This window comes from Sus scrofa, unplaced genomic scaffold (assembly GCF_000003025.6).
Source record: "Sus scrofa isolate TJ Tabasco breed Duroc unplaced genomic scaffold, Sscrofa11.1 Contig1558, whole genome shotgun sequence".
Classification (NCBI taxonomy): Eukaryota; Metazoa; Chordata; class Mammalia; order Artiodactyla; family Suidae; genus Sus; species Sus scrofa.
This window is the reverse complement of record NW_018084906.1, coordinates 29074-45248: the sequence shown is the minus strand read 5'-3', so window position 1 is coordinate 45248 and position 16175 is coordinate 29074. Positions and strand designations below refer to the sequence as shown.

General features: G+C 38.7%; 2 pseudogenes; both read left to right on the top strand.

The window, feature by feature from the left end:
• Positions 1 to 6967: 6967 nt before the first annotated feature.
• LOC110258205 lies at positions 6968 to 8553 on the top strand (annotated as a pseudogene).
• Positions 8554 to 12300: 3747 nt separating this feature from the next.
• On the top strand, positions 12301 to 16175 carry LOC110258208 (annotated as a pseudogene).

The window sequence follows — 16175 nt, the reverse complement described above, 5'->3', positions numbered from 1 at the left end:
CCTGGCAAGACCTCCCACCAATATTTGGTATATGTAAAGATTCTTAGCTTTTAAAGATTTCCTTTGCCTTGTGCCCGGATAACTTCATCAGAATTGGATGCTGCAAAGGAAGAGGAAGAGAAAGATAGAACTGTATGTGACCTATAAGTCACCATCTGATTTGTACAGCTCCAGTACATAACTACAATGGCTAGAATCTGGAGCTACTTCTGCTGTGTTCATACCACTGCCTCAACATAACCTAGTTAGATTAGTTGAAAAAGGAAAAATGTATGTTTAACCCAACAAATACTCTTATTTTTCCTATATGTACTTCTTTATCATTTCTCTTACCACTGTCCATTTTAAAACCTCACAAAACTTTAAATCAGTAGATCTAATTCTTCTTTATATTCCCAGGATCTAGAATACTGCCTGACCCCTAAGAAGCTATGAGTAAGTGTTCAAATATGTAGAAAAGGAAGAAATAATGCATGCAAGAAGATGATACCAAATTCTAATTAATCTTGGTTTTTTAGTATTTAAAACTAACTTTAGGAGTTCCCTTTATGGTTCAGCAGGAAGAATCCAATTAGCATCCATGAGGATGAGGGTTCAATCCCTGGCCTCATTCAGTGGGTTAAGGATCTGGAATTGCCATGAACTGTAGTGTAGGTTGCAGATGCAGCTCGGATCTTGCCATTGCTGTGGTAGGCTGGCAGCTGCATCTCCAATTTGACCCATGGCCTGGGAACTTCCATATGCAGCACATGTGGCTCTAAAAAGGAAAAAAACCAAACAAAACTGACTTTATATTTCTATGGAAGCCAAAGGAAATGGAAATGATTGAAGCAGAGTGTCCTAGGATTTAATACTCTAGGCTTTATGCAGAACCACGTCCCCTTATTTTAATTTATTTGGAGCAGATAGGTTTTGCAATTTAAAATTTCTTAGCTTTAAAAAGATAATTCAGTGCATAGATTATATAGTATATCATTTATCCCATTGGGAGCCTCTAATACCCAAACACTTTAATCAATTTCTGCAAAAAAAAAATGGTGAGTATTCCCACTGTGCGCAATTGATCAAAGGTATATATGTCCTCATGTTAATTCATATCAAATTTTGCCACTTAAAATTAGTTCAGATCAGATTTTAACTATTAAATGATCTTAAAAATCATTCAGCATTCAGAGTTTGGAGATTTCAGATTGACAGGTAACAAATACAGAAACAGAATATGAGGGGATGTAGGAGACAATATAGTTACATCTTAGTACCCAGAATCTGTGAATATGTTATAACACATGGCAAAGGAAATTGTGGTTGTAAATGGAATTGTTTGCTAATGAGCTGACCTTAAAATAGGAAGGTTATTCCAGAATATCTGGGTAGGGTCAATGTCATCACAAAGGCCTTAAAAGTAGAAGAGGAAGAAAGAAGAGAAAGTTGGAGTAATGCAATGTGAGAAGTATTTGTCTTTAGAGATGGAAGAACCCACAGCCAAGGACTGTGGGTAGCCAGAAGCTAGAAAAACCAAGAGAGTAGATTCTTCCCTAGAACCTCCAGAAAGACCCATGTCAGATTTTTGACCCACAGAATTGCAAGATAATAAATTTATGTTGGTTTAAGCCACTGAGTGTGTGATAATTTTGTTACAGCAGCCATAGAAAACTAATACAAGAGGGATGCTTCACCTGGGATGAAGAGGAAGAGGAGCTGAAAAGGAAGAGGGAGAGAAAGATAGATGCAAGGAAGAGGGGCTGAGGTGGGAGGGGGAACCTGCCAAAGGATGGTGGCCACTTGATTCTCCCAAGAGTCTAGGAATTAGCATCACACTCATGCACAAATCTCAGGTTCATGGGCAAGAGAGGCCAACCCTAAGGTGTCACCACTTTCTGGGCTCAGTATAGGATGGAATAGAGCATAAGTCTGAAGTAAAGGGAACTTCCATATGCCACAGGTGCAGTCCTAAAAAATAAGTACATGAATAATAAAAATAAAATTTAAAACGGCAGAAGACTTCAATTGAAAAAATGAAATTGGAACCCTATTTTACACCACTCACAAAAATTCACTTGAATGGAAGTTCCTGTGTGGCTCAGTGGAAACGAACCCAACTAGCATCCATGAGGATGCGGGTTCGACCCCTGGTCTCACTCAGGGGTTTAAGGATCCGGCGTTGCATTGAGCTGTGGTGTAGGTCGTAGACACAGTTCGGATCTGGTGGTGTTGTGGCTGTGGTGTAGGCCAGCAGCTACAGCTCTAATTCAACCCTAGCCTGGGATCCTCCATATGCCACCAGTGAGGCCCTAAAATTAAAAATGACAACAAAAAAATTCACTCGAATGGAGGAATATTTAAACATGAAACTTGAAACTATAAAACTCCTAGAAGAAAAATTAGGGGAAAATCTCCTTGACATTGGTTTGGCAACGATACTTTGGGATCTGACACCAAAAACACAAACAACAAAAACAAAATTTAAGAAATGGAGGAGGGAGAATTCCTGTCGTGGCTCAACATAAACAAATCTGACTAGCATCCATGAGGACACAGGTTCAGTCCTTGGCCTTGCTCAATGGGTTAAGGATCCAGTGTTGCCATGATCTGTGGTGTAGGCTGCAGACACAACTCAAATCCCACATTACTGTGGCTGTGGCACAGGGCCAGCAGCTACAGCTCCAGTTCAACCACAGGGAGGGGAGGTCAGGGGTCGGGGCTAAAAAGACAAAAGACAAAAAATTTTAAATTTTTTGTAAGTAAAAAATGTACTCCATTTTAAGTAAATGGAGGTGTTCTCTTGCGGCACAGCAGGTTAAGGATACATTTTTTGTCACAGCAGTGGCTGCTGTGGTATGGCTTCCATCCCTGGCCTGGGAATTTTCACATGCCTTATCTGATATATGATTGGCAAATATTTTCTCCCATTCTGGTGTTGTCTTTTCATTGTTGACGATGTCTTTTGCTGTGCAGAAGCCCTTTAACTTGCTGTACCTCCATTTATTTATTTATTTATTTATTTATTTATTTATTTATTTAGGCTGGGTCCAAGGTAGTTTTTATCTTTGTTGACTAGTTTAATGTACTAAAACAAAATGGAAAACCAGGTAAATCCAAACCCACCATCATTCTGGAAACAGTGAAAATATATAAGTATATAAGATGAAACCATTTAATAAATCAAATTAATTTTAAATAACTGCCATAATTGTGTGGACAGCTTTATCAACATGCTTGTCTAGCTTAATGTATGAGATATCTCAGAGTAACATACTTAATCAAAATTGAAAGATTCGATATAAGTGGGATGTTGGAAAACAAGAAAGTTGTTCAACACCCAAACACCATTTAAGTCATGTTTCTCTACCTGAGACTGATGAGACTGTGAGCATCCTGTGTGTGATGAGAAAGTGGACTAATAACAAAATATTTGAGGCCCAGTTCTCTTCATTTTTGTTTTTGGTAATATAATTAAAACTCTCTTGTCTATGGTGTCCTCTGAGCCTTGCAAGCCATACAAATTGGACACTTTTAGTCCCTCGGGAACAGCAGCTGGCATGTTTTAACAAAGTTCTGATTGAGCTGTGGATAAAGGACTAGATTTCACCTACTGCCTCTAAATAATTTGAAAACCAATTAAAAATTGTCCATGTCCGTGTATGTGTGTGCACATGTGTGCATATGCAAGTCTCAGTGACTTTTAATAACTCTTGAAATGTCATCACCAGCAGCACAATCAGGCACTTGACATCCCCTTCCTTGTCCAATAATATTTCCTTTCCAATTCTTATATTAGGCCTGAAGCTGAAGGATTTGTGTATAACATAGGAACACAGTGAAAGAGTCTTGAAGATGTGATTCTTTGAATCTACCCTTTCTCTCCTGAAAGGGGAGAAAAGACACTAAGATAGATGTATAGATAGATGATAGATACATGATAGATAGATAGATAGATAGATAGATAGATAGATAGATAGATAGAGGGATAGATTCTTAGATAGATAATAGACATATTAGATTAATACATACATATATATTTGCCACACCTGTAGCATGTGGAAGTTCCCAGGCCAGGGATTGAAACCACACCACGGCAGTGACCTGAGCCACCACAGTTAAAACACCAGTCCTTAAGAGGCTGAGCCACCAGAGAACTCCAACACTAAGATATTTAGTCCTCCAAAGGGCTTTACCTTCAGAAACACATTTTCAAGAATTAATGTCACCAGTGTTTTGTTCGGCCCTCTGCCCACGGGATACAATTTGTACTTGGAGTTTCAGGATCAAAGGAATGAGGTAAATACATTAAACATCTAGCCAAGGTTAAAGTTATGCATAGTGAAATTGAGATGTTGTTACTGATTTTGTATAAATAGTTTGATCTTAATATTTCCCAGTTATATTCAATGTTTCAGAGCCAAGGTGATCGTCTCAGTGATAAAGACAGCAAAGGTGGGTGTTAACCATCAGGAAGAAGGATGTTGTGTTAAGAGGAATGCAGAAATTTGGGTCATTTGGCATGACTTTCAGAGTCCCTTTCTGTCAAATGTTTATCTTCAGATAGACTTCATGAGACATTTTTGTTATACAAAATTATACTCTACGTGTGTGTGTGTGTGTGTGTGTGTGTGTGTGAAGAGGTTATTTAAAAAGTTACTGTTTAAGGTCTTTTTAAAAAGAAACTGTTTCTTTCCATCCTATTTCTATCTATTCCTTCCTTCAACCAAATATAGATTCATAATATATTTCATATGAAAATCAAGAATAACAGTACTTATGGAGTTCCCATTGTGGCTCAGTGTAATAAACTTGACTAGTATCCATGAGGACACAGGTTCAATCCCTGACCTCACTCAGTGGGTCTGGGATCCAGCATTGCCTGGAGCTGTGGAGTAGGCCAGCAGCTACGTTTCTGATTTGACCCCTATCCTGAGAACATCTATATGTCATGGGTACAGCCCTAAAAATACATGCACACACACACAAAAAAAAATAACAATGCTTACTAAAGGGTGATGGTAAAATTAAATAATCAACTTTTAATACCTCTTCACATATAGTAAGCTCTCTAAATATAATAGTTTTTGTTACTGATGAAAATCGACATCTCCTATCATCCCCTATCCCACCCAAATCTGCACTTCATCATGCATTTCTCATTTGATCATGCATTACATTCATCAATTTGCACAAATCAATCATTTTTTTAGGCTGTAAACTCTTTGACCATGTGGTCCAATTTACCTATACACATTGGAAGATTGTAGTAAATGTTCACTGGCTAAGTATAAGGAGGAACAAATAAAAATTATAAAATTTCCAAAAAGTGGTCAGTAACAGCTTATGTAAAAAAGGGCAGTATGCTAATGATACCAGTGTCTATCCCTGCTGTGTGATTCCCTCCACTCTTTGAGCTTCAGTCCACAAAAGGAAAGAGGCAGAGGAGAGTATGCCTGATGCGACATGGACCACCTCTTGAAAGGTCACCATCTTTATTCTCTACCCACCTCCCCAAGCAAGGATTGTGTCAGTTATACAAGATGAATATGTTCAAAAGATGTCCTGTACAAAACCATGGCCATAGTTAACAAAACTACATGATGCACTTAAAAATTTATTAAGAGAGTAGCTCTCACATTTGTGTTTTAACCACAAGAAAAATTACAATGTTCTTTGAGATTTGGATTTACATATCTGTTTTCCAATAGCAAATTTTATATATTTTTAAATAATTATAAAGCAAATAATCTCTTTAGGGTAAAGGAATCAAAATAACAAGTTACCTATACAAAATAACAGGCTGAAGTTTTAAGAAATCTGACATAAAACAGCCAAGAGCAAGGAAACTGACTCATACCACACAACACTGTAATCATAGCAAGATAAAACCCTCTTGAAAAACACAATGTTTGCTATTATGAATATTAAATCTGTAGACTCTAAATCCACAATGGTTGGAGTCATGTCTTTTTTTATTATTTTATTTTATTTTATTTTGCTGTTTAGGGCTACACCCACAGCTTATGCAGATTCTCAGGCTAGGGGTCAAATTGGAGCTATAGCCACTGGCCTATGCCACAGCCACAGCAATGCAGGATCCGAGAAGTGTCTTTGACCTACACCACAGGTCACAGCAACACCAGATCCCTAACACACTGAGCAAGGCCAGGGATCAAACCTGCATCCTCATGGATGCTAGTCAGATTCATTAACCCCCAAGCCATGCCAGGAACTCCTCTTTTTATCTTTACATACAAAGATATGGTTTGAATATGAATGAATCCTTCAGAAAGTTCTTGATATCAATAAATTTGTATGGAATTTAAGTGGGATCCTGCTGCATAGCACAGAGAACTATATATATAATCACTTGTGATGGAAAATGATGGGGGATAATGTGAAAAAAAGAATGTATATATATATATGTATGACTGGGTCACATTGCTGTACAGCAGAAATTGACAGAACATTGTAAATAAATCATAATAAAAAATGTTTAATAAAAGGCAAAAAATATGCTACAGGAATATATTGTACAATATAAGGAATATAACCAGTATTTTATAGCAACCATAAATGGAATATAAACTTTAAAAATTGTGTATCACTATGTTGTACACCTGAAACATATAATATTGTACAGCAACTATACTTCAATTTAAAAGAACAGAAAAACAAATAAATAATAACAATGAAATTTTGAAACCAAAATAAATCCATATAAAATAGGCTATGTAAATATCACTACTGAACACATATGCTTATTCTTTCCAAAAACAGTATTACTGGAAAAGGATTATTGAAAGACTTCACATGTGATCATGTAATTGGATCACTGAAATGACTGCTATATTAGATATTTGGACAGCTCAACAAATTATGAATACTACCACCACGTGGGAAAGATTCTGAATTCTACTCATGGTGCTGAAGAAGAAAACATTTTAGAGGAAGGAGAAGGAGGAGGAGGAAAAAGAGAAGAAAACACATATAGCCAAGTATTTTCATACAAAGTAGCTGAAACAAAAGAGAAAAAGAAGATGTTCCAATGGAGCTGGGGAACTGCACTGCTGTAAAAGAATTTATTTTCCTTGGCCTAACCCAAGAGCAAGAACTGAGCTTGGTATTATTTCTTGTCTTTCTTTTGGTGTATATGACAACTCTGCAGGGAAACCTCCTCATCATGATCACTGAGACCTGTGAGTCTCGCCTTCACACACCCATGTATATTTTTGCTCTGTAATTTATCTATTGCCAACATGTGCTTTTCCTCCATCACAGCTCCCAAAGTTCTGGCAGATCTTTTGTCACCAAGAAAGACCATCTCTACAATGGCTGCTTCACCCAGATGTTCTTCTTCCACCTTATTGGAGGGGTGGATGTATTTTCTTTGTCAGTGATGGCATTAGATCGGTATGTGGCCATCTCCAAGCCCCTACACTACACACTACATGACCATCATGAGTAGAGGCTGTTGCATTGAGTTTATAGTGGCCTCCTGGGTGGGGGCTTTGTCCACTCCATTGTGCAGATTTCACTTTGCTGCCACTCCCCTTCTGCACACCCAATGTCCTTGACACTTTCTACTGCAGTGTCCTCCATGTCCTCAAACTTGCCTGCACTGACATTTTTGTGCTTGAGCTGCTGATGACTTCTAACTGCTCACCATGCTGTGGTTCATTTTCCTCCTCGTGTCCTACCTGGTCATATTATTATTACTAAGGTCTCACCAGGAGGAGGGCAGGAGGAAAGCCATCTCTACCTTCACATCCCACGTCACTGTGACCTTGCACTTCATGCCCTGCATCTATGTCTACACCCAGCCCTTCACAGCCCTCCCCAGAGATAAGGCCATCTCTGTCACCTTCACTGTCATCTCCCCACTGTTGAAACCCTTGATCTATACCCTGAGGAACCACGAGATGATGTTGGCCATGAGGAAACTGAAGGGAAGACTCGTGCCTTCTGTCACAGGATAGACTGCTAGCTCACCCCACTCACCATCTTTGAAAATGTTTGTCCATCAAATAAACTATATTTGATTAATTTTCATATTTCTGCTAAGATACTATGACTTACAAATGTTGTGATCATTGTGCAATGATGGAAAAAAATGGGTTTCATGTTTCAAAATACTTAGCCAGAAAAGTGTATGTCACTTTTGCTATGCAGCCTTGGAAGAGAGAAAGAAAATGGAATCCAAATACACTCAGACCATCTTATCACATTAGATAGTTGTAGGGTTTTTTTTCAGCTCTACAGAGATGTGATTGACAAATAAAAATGACTTCTATTTAATATGTACAACTTGATGTTGTGAAACCATCATTGGGGGAAAGTGAGTTAAGCTGGGATCCTCCATGTTTTTTTTACAACAACATGGGAATCTACACTTGCCTAAATGAATTTTTCAATTAAAAAGGCAAAAAAATTGCTGTATATCCAGACATTCCCATTAATTCCTACACTGTTCACAGGAAGAGAGCTGAGACATATTAGAAAATAACACAGTTTGGAAAGACAAACATCATGTGATATCAGTTGTAGATGGAAGGAATCTAAAAAAAGATACAAATGAATTTATTTACAAAGCAGAAACAGACTCCCAGACTGTGAAAACAAACCTCTATTTGCCAAAGGGGACAGGTGTGTGGGGGGGAGCAATGGACTGGGGGTCTGGGATCAGCATATGCACATTATTGTACATAGAATGGATAGTCAACAGAGACCTGATGTATAGCACAGGGAACTCTGCCCAATATTCTGCTGTAACCTACATGGGAAAAGAATATGAAAAAGAATGGATATGTGTACTTGTATAACTAAATCACTTTGTTGTACAGAAATGATCACAACCCTGTAAATCAGCTATATTTCAATACAACTTTAATTAAAAGAAGAAAAAGAATGCAGTTTTAACATTGGGATTCTATAAAGTCTTTCACAAGGTAATTACATCTTAAGAAAGTAAACATATCCAAACGAAGTTCCTCTCTGGCTGTAAAATATGCATAAATTAAATATCTATTACCTAAGGAGTTTTCCATCTAAAGCCTGCATGCCAGTAGTTGATGGAAGCAGCTTTGAAGTTAGCAGAGCTTGAATTAGAGTTCCCATCATGGCTCAGTGGAAATGAATCCAACTAATATCCTTGAGGATATGAGTTCGATCCCTGGCCTTGCTCAGTGGGTTGGGGATCCAATGTGGCCATGAGCAGTAGTGTAGGCCAGCAGCTGTAGTTCTGATTTGACACCTAGCCTGGAAACTTCCATACACCATGGGTATGACCAAAAAATCCAAAAAAGCCAAAAAAAAAAAAAAAAAAAAAGAATATGGACCTCAGCAGTCATGAGTCCCATGACCTGGGAATTCCTACTGTGGCACAACAGGATCAGCTGTGTCTCTGGTTTGCAGGGACACAGGTTCAATCCCCTGCCCAGCATAGATTAAGGATCCAGCTCAGCTATGGCATAGGTTGCAACTGTGGCTCAGATCTGATCCCTGGCCTGGGAACTACATATACCACAGGGCGGCCAAAAAGAAAGAAAGAAGTAAAAGAGAATGCAACAAAAAAACCAAAAAAAATTAATTAAATGAAAAATCTCTATGAGCTGGTGCAAGGTCTTTCCTCTGACCTTCCTCTGATGCCCTGGCCCACTGGCCACCATCCACTACTCTTCCTCAGCACCTTGAGCTTGGCTCTAACCCTCATGCCTTCTTAGCTTTATGCTTTGCAGTTTTATCCAAGAACCTGGCAGAACAAGCAGAACATAGAAAACACTCATACAAATTTTAAAAATCAAGGGGTTCCTACTGTGGTTTGTTGGGTTAGGAACCCAAGGTGGTGTCCATGAGGATGTGGGTTCAATCCCTGGCCTTGCTCAGTGGGTTAAAGATCCAGCATTATGGCAATCTGTGGTGTAGGTCATGGATGCAGCTCTGGATCCAGTGCTGCCATAGCTGTATCATAGGCCTGCAGCTTCAGCTCTGATTTGACCCCAGCCTTTGAATTGCCATATGCAATAGTTGTGGCCTTAAAAAGAAGAAAAATTAAAAAGTCAATGAATGAATATTTCCTCTCACTCGTTTTTGCTGCTCAAATCCTTGGAGAATTTGGTGAAAAAAAAAAACCATCAGATTTACTTTTATTCCCTGACACCTAACACTCTAAAACACATAGAAAACTCTGAAGCTTCTTCAGACTATGCCTATACATTCAGAAGTATTGGAAAGACATGGAAAACACTAGTTGACGTATCAACTCGACTTTTGTTTGTTTGTTTGTTTGTTTGTTTTGCTTACTTATTATGCTATTTACAACCTAGGAGGAGTTTTTTGGTTTTTTCATTTGTTTGTTTGTTTTGCTCCATTTCTGGAGGTATACTATGGATCTAAAAATATTTGAAACTAGGAAAATGGTGATGTTATGGTACACATCTCAGGCCACAAATCAGATGTGCCAAGGCCCTAAGGTGGGGGTGTGCCCTGAGCATCCATGAAACAGCAAGGAAGTCTTTGTAATTTGATGAGAGGAAGAAGGAGGAAAGTGGTAGTAGTTGAGGTCAGAGAGATGATTGGACCATGGAATCAGTTCATTATGACCTTTGAAACCATCATAAGAATTTTGTCTTTCACATAAAGTAAGATGGGTTGTCATTAGAGGGCTCTGAAAAGTGGAATAATTATGCATGTTTTTGGAGTTCCTGCTGTGGTTTGGTAGGTTAAGAACCTGACAGCATCCAAGAAGATAAGAGTTCAATCGCTGGCCTCACTCAGTGGATTAAGGATCCAGTGTTGCTTCAAGCTGCAGCATACATCACAGATGTGGCTCAGATCCAGCATTGCTGTAGCAGTGGTGTAGATCTGCAGCTTCAGCTTCTATTCAACACCTAGCCTGGGAACTTCCATATGCCGCAAGTGTAGCACTAGAAAGGAAAAAAAAATATGTATGTTTTAACAGAATTGCAGGAGAGGTAAGGACAAAATGGGAAGACCAGTTAGGAAGTTACTACAGTAGAAGTTATGAAGGTATGACTTAAGTTAGTCACCCTGGAGGCAGTGAGGATTTTGAAAAACTTTGAAGGTCAAGCAAGTAGGATTTGTGTATCCCATGAGAACTCCATCACCCACTTTGTTCATCACCCTACTCAGATCTCCTTCACTCTCACCTACATAACCCTCAGATCTAAGGTCTCCTGCCCTTACCTGTGTATCACCCTTCAGGAATGGATGAAACTGCCTAAGGAAGTTGCTCACAATCCCTAAGAACTGACATACATTTCCCACTAGGAAAATTACCAAGAGGTAATCATCAGGGGCGAGGGCAGGGGGCATCGTGGCTAAACTGACCTAACAAGATTCTTGCTGAAGGCAGGCCAGAGTGATCAGACATCATCTGGGGGGTGAGAGAGGATGAGGATGGCAGGTGATCAGATATGGTGGGTGGGAGAGTCTGGCTACCGTAGCTTAGCAGGATTTGGGCTACAACTGGATGATGCAGAGACAAGCATGGAGCTTGTCAAAAGTCAAGGCTTTGTTGAAAAATTCAGGGGTGGCTGAGCAGTGTTGCTCAAGGAGAGAATCTACCACTGCTGGAAAGTTTTAGAGCCATGACAAAATGTGTGTTCCTAAGTGTATATGCCTGAGTAGTTTCTTAATTACTCCCACTGAAACAACCTCTCATCAGCAGAAGTGTTCCAGCACCACATCCAACTATATGCCCTCTGATATTTCTCACCCTGGTTTGGAGATTAAGGAATTGGTCAATACAACAGGGCGTGGTATATCAGCATGGAAGACTCAAGAAAATACTATCCCCAGTGTCTGCCCTTTTCCACATAAAGGTGAAAGAGAAGCCATTGAAATCACTGCTCTTCAGAGGGGCATTTAAGAGAATTTTCTGAAACTGAATGATTCATGTGACTATTACTTAAGATGCTGGAGACCTGGAAGAACTTGGCATTTTAGATAAGATGCATAACTCTACCTGGGCATGTACATTTGTGATGTCTGGGTACCTGTACTAAGAGTGAGAAAAATTGAAAGCTAGATGTAATTGTTAATACTTACAAATAGATTTTGACTGCAAATAATGTAATAAGTACACATGATGCTGCATGCCAGGATGAACCTTCAGGTCTTCTGAAAGATGACCAGTATCATTAAAGAAGTCATGTGTCTGTGAGAGTTACTAACCCAGAGTTTTTCTTTAAGGTCACACATGTATAATCACATTTATTAAGGATTAGGCAGTGCTCCAAGTCCTGATGCTTTACATAGATGAATTCATTTAACCCTTACAAAAATCATAGGAGGGAGATGCTCCTGTTTCTAAACACCAGTGAAGAGCCTGACGGCAAGTGGGTGAAGGAACCTGCCTGTGTTTGCATAACCAGTAAGTGCCCAGCTGGGATCTGAATAGGTTGGGTGGTACTGTAATCCCCCTGTATCTGCTGTATGCTGTGATGCCTAAATAGGCTTTGGACAAAATTGCATACAAAGGAAAAACAACTTGAAGGGAAAGTGAGCTGGAAAAAGTACACCCCAAAAGTGGGAGGGAAGTGGCTTTCACTTTTCCTTTGTTTCTGATTATAGCAAGAAAAGAGAGATAAACTGCAAAGAAAGAAGTTAAGATCCATTTCAAGGATCCACCAAAAAAAAAAAAAAAAGATAGGAATTCATAAGCCATCAAGAGTATACCGTGAGCACACTTTTAACATTTTAAGAAACAAGCAAATTGTTTTTTAAAGTGGTTGTACCATTTTATGTTCCCACCAGCATTCCAATTCCTCCTCATTTTTGCCCACTCTTGATATATCCATCTTTTTAATACTAATCATTCTAATTGGTACGTACTATTATCTCACTGTGGTTTTCATTTACATTTTCTCAGTGATGAATGACACTAAGCATCTTCTCCTATGCTCATTTGCTGTCTTTCTACCTTCTTGCTCAAGTGTCTGTTCAAACCTTTTGTCCTTTTCATTTTAATTGGTTTGTATATTTTATTATTGAATTTTAAGAGTTACAGCATTCCACTCTTAGATACTTACCCAAGTGAAATGAAAAGATATGTCCATGTGAAGACCTACTCATAGAAGCTTTAAGATAATAGCCAAAAACTAAAAACAACCCAAATGTTCATCCACAAGTGAGTTGATAAATAGACTGTGGCATAGCCATGCAATAAAAAGGAATAAAATGTTGGTCCACACCAAAACATGGATAATTTTTATGAGTAAAAGAAGCCAAACAAAAAGAGAGTACACATTGTAAGATACAGTTCATAAAAAAATTTGGAAAATACAAACTAACTGTCTTTCTTTAATAGATGCAAACTATTGCATCTGGAGTGGATAAGCAATGAGATCCTGCTGTATAGCACAGGGAACATATCCAGTCACTTGTGATGGAACATGATGGAGGATAATGTGATAAAAAGAATGTGTGTGTGTGTGTGTGTGTGTTTGTGTGTGTATATATATAGTATATGTATAGTTATATGTATGTTATATGTAGAGTTATATGTATAGTTATATGTATATACATACATATATAGTTATATGTATGTATACACATATATATAGTTATATATATACATACATATATAGTTATATGTATGTATATACATATATATATATATAGTTATATGTATATATAACTGGGTCACTTTGCTGTACAGTAGAAATTGACAGAACAGGGTAAATCAACTGTAATGCAAAAATAAAAATCATAAAATAAAAAAATGAAAATACAAATCAATGTATAGTGACAGAAAGCAAGAGGCTCAGTGGTTGCCTGAAGAAGGAGGGGCAGAGGAGACATTATGAAGGGTCACAAGGATGCTTTGGGAGTGATACACATGTTAATTATCTTAAATATATTGAGGATGGCAGGGGTCTGTGCTTGTCAAAGCTTATCAAAGTGTACACTTGAAGTACATGAGTCTATATGTCCATGATCACTCGATTTTTAAAAATTAATTTTAAGAAATAAACTAAAGCAATGAACTGAAGCTCTGAGTTACACTTTTATTTCCATAGCTGTTATTTTGACACCCAGGGGTTTGAGTACCTAAAGTACTTTAAAGTAAATGCAGAAACAAATAAAGGGGTTAAGGAAGAATAGATCAATAATGAACTTAAAGTTTCCTAACTTTTCATAGAATTACATTTGTGGTTTGAAAAAGAAAGGAGTGCTTCTGCAGAATGAAGTCCAAGGAGAACCACTCTGAAGACAGCAATTCTTAAACCATGTAAATGAGCCACCCAGCCTGGGGGGAGGGGTGGAAGCAACACATTCCTGTGGGATTTATAGAAACTCAGTCATATCATTAGGCACTTTCTTACCCACACACCAAATTGACTCCATATTTATATCCTTCATACCACAATACCTCCTTTGTTAATATTTAAAATCCACCTCTTTATCTTGAATATTTAGAACATATATATTTAGAACATTATTTTGTGCATTTTCTAAAATATTTATAATTTACAGAAGAATAATTTGGGGGCAGCACCTGCGGCCTCCAAAAGTTAATGGGCCAGGAATTGAACCCTCACCACCCAAGCCACAGCAGTAACAACACCCAATCCTTTAACCACTAGGCCACAAGGGAACTCTCAGAGAAAGAACAATAAAATGCATGCTTCTGTTATATCACTTCGCACACACTAACAATAACCCCAGAGCAACAATACAGTGGGGATAATATCTTACTAGATTTTAGACCAAATACCTGACTCTATAAGCCTGAATCTATTAAGAAAAAGTAAACACTTTCCAAAAATAACACTTTTAATTTTTTCCAATCTACAGAGGAAGAGGAAACATGATTCAATGGAGATGAGAAATGGCACCGAGTAACAGAATTTATATTTCTGGGACTGACTCAGTGCCAAAACCTAAGTTGGTCTTATTTTTTTTTTTTTGAGCTTTGTGTACATGACAACTCTTCTGGGAAACCTCCTCATCATGGTCACTGTGACCTGTGAGTCTTGTCTGCACACCCCGATGTACTTCCTGCTCTGAAATATAGCCATCCTTGGTATCTGCTCCTCCTCCATCACTGCCCCCAAGGTCCTAGTAGACTTTCTGACAGAGATAAAGACAATATCATATACAAGCTGCATGACACAGATGTTCTTCTTCTACATCCTTGGTGGGGCAGATATTTTCTCTCTCTCTGTGATGGCCTTTGATCACTACGTGGCCACCTCCAAGCCCCTGCACTATGTGAACATCATGAGTAGGAGCCAGTGCACTGCCCTCATTGTGGCCTCCTTGCTGGGGGGCTTTGTCCTCTCCACCATGCAGATCTCCCTGCTGCTCCCACTCCCCTTCTATGGATCCAACATTGTGGATGGCTTCTACCACAATGTCCCCCATGTCCTCAAACTTGCCTGCACCAACACCTTTGCCCTTGAGGTCTTAATGATTTCCAACAATGGCTTGACCTCTACACTGTGGTTCATCTTCCTCCTAGTGTCCTACACAATCATCTTGATGATGCTGAGGTCTCACCAGGGGGAAGGCAGAAAGAAAGCTATCTCCACCTGCACAGCCCACATCACCATGGTGAACCTGCACTTAGTGCCCTGCATCTACATCTATGCCCAGCCCTTCACTACCCTTCCCACAGATAGGGCCATCTCTGTCATCTTCACTGTCATCTCCCCACTGCTAAACCCCTTGATCTACACTCCGAGGAACCATGAGATGAAGTCGGCCATGAGGAAACTGAAGGGAAGACTCATCCCTTCTGAAATGGGATAGACTGAGGCTCTCCATCCTCTTCATCAACAAAGACTCCATGCAATATTTTACCCATGGAGTCAATTTATATACTCATATATACTGTCAATAAACCAACTAAACTCACTAGATAACCCTTTATTTTCCAATATAAGTTAACAGGATACTGATAACCCAAGCTTCTGGTGAACATGAAGTATCTTGTGTTATAGAATTGATCTGATTGATACATTTCCACTCAAAGACTAAAAAAAAAAGACAATTATGAAAGTTTTATGGCATGTGAAGAGTGATCCCTTTTCCAAGAGGTGAGTAATATGAAATAGAAGAAGAATAGAGTGGTTTCCTCAAGATCTTCTATCAATTTAATCAGAGATAAGTCCAGATGGTCAATTCTTCTTGCCACAGGAATGCAATTTATTTCATTGCTGGACCTG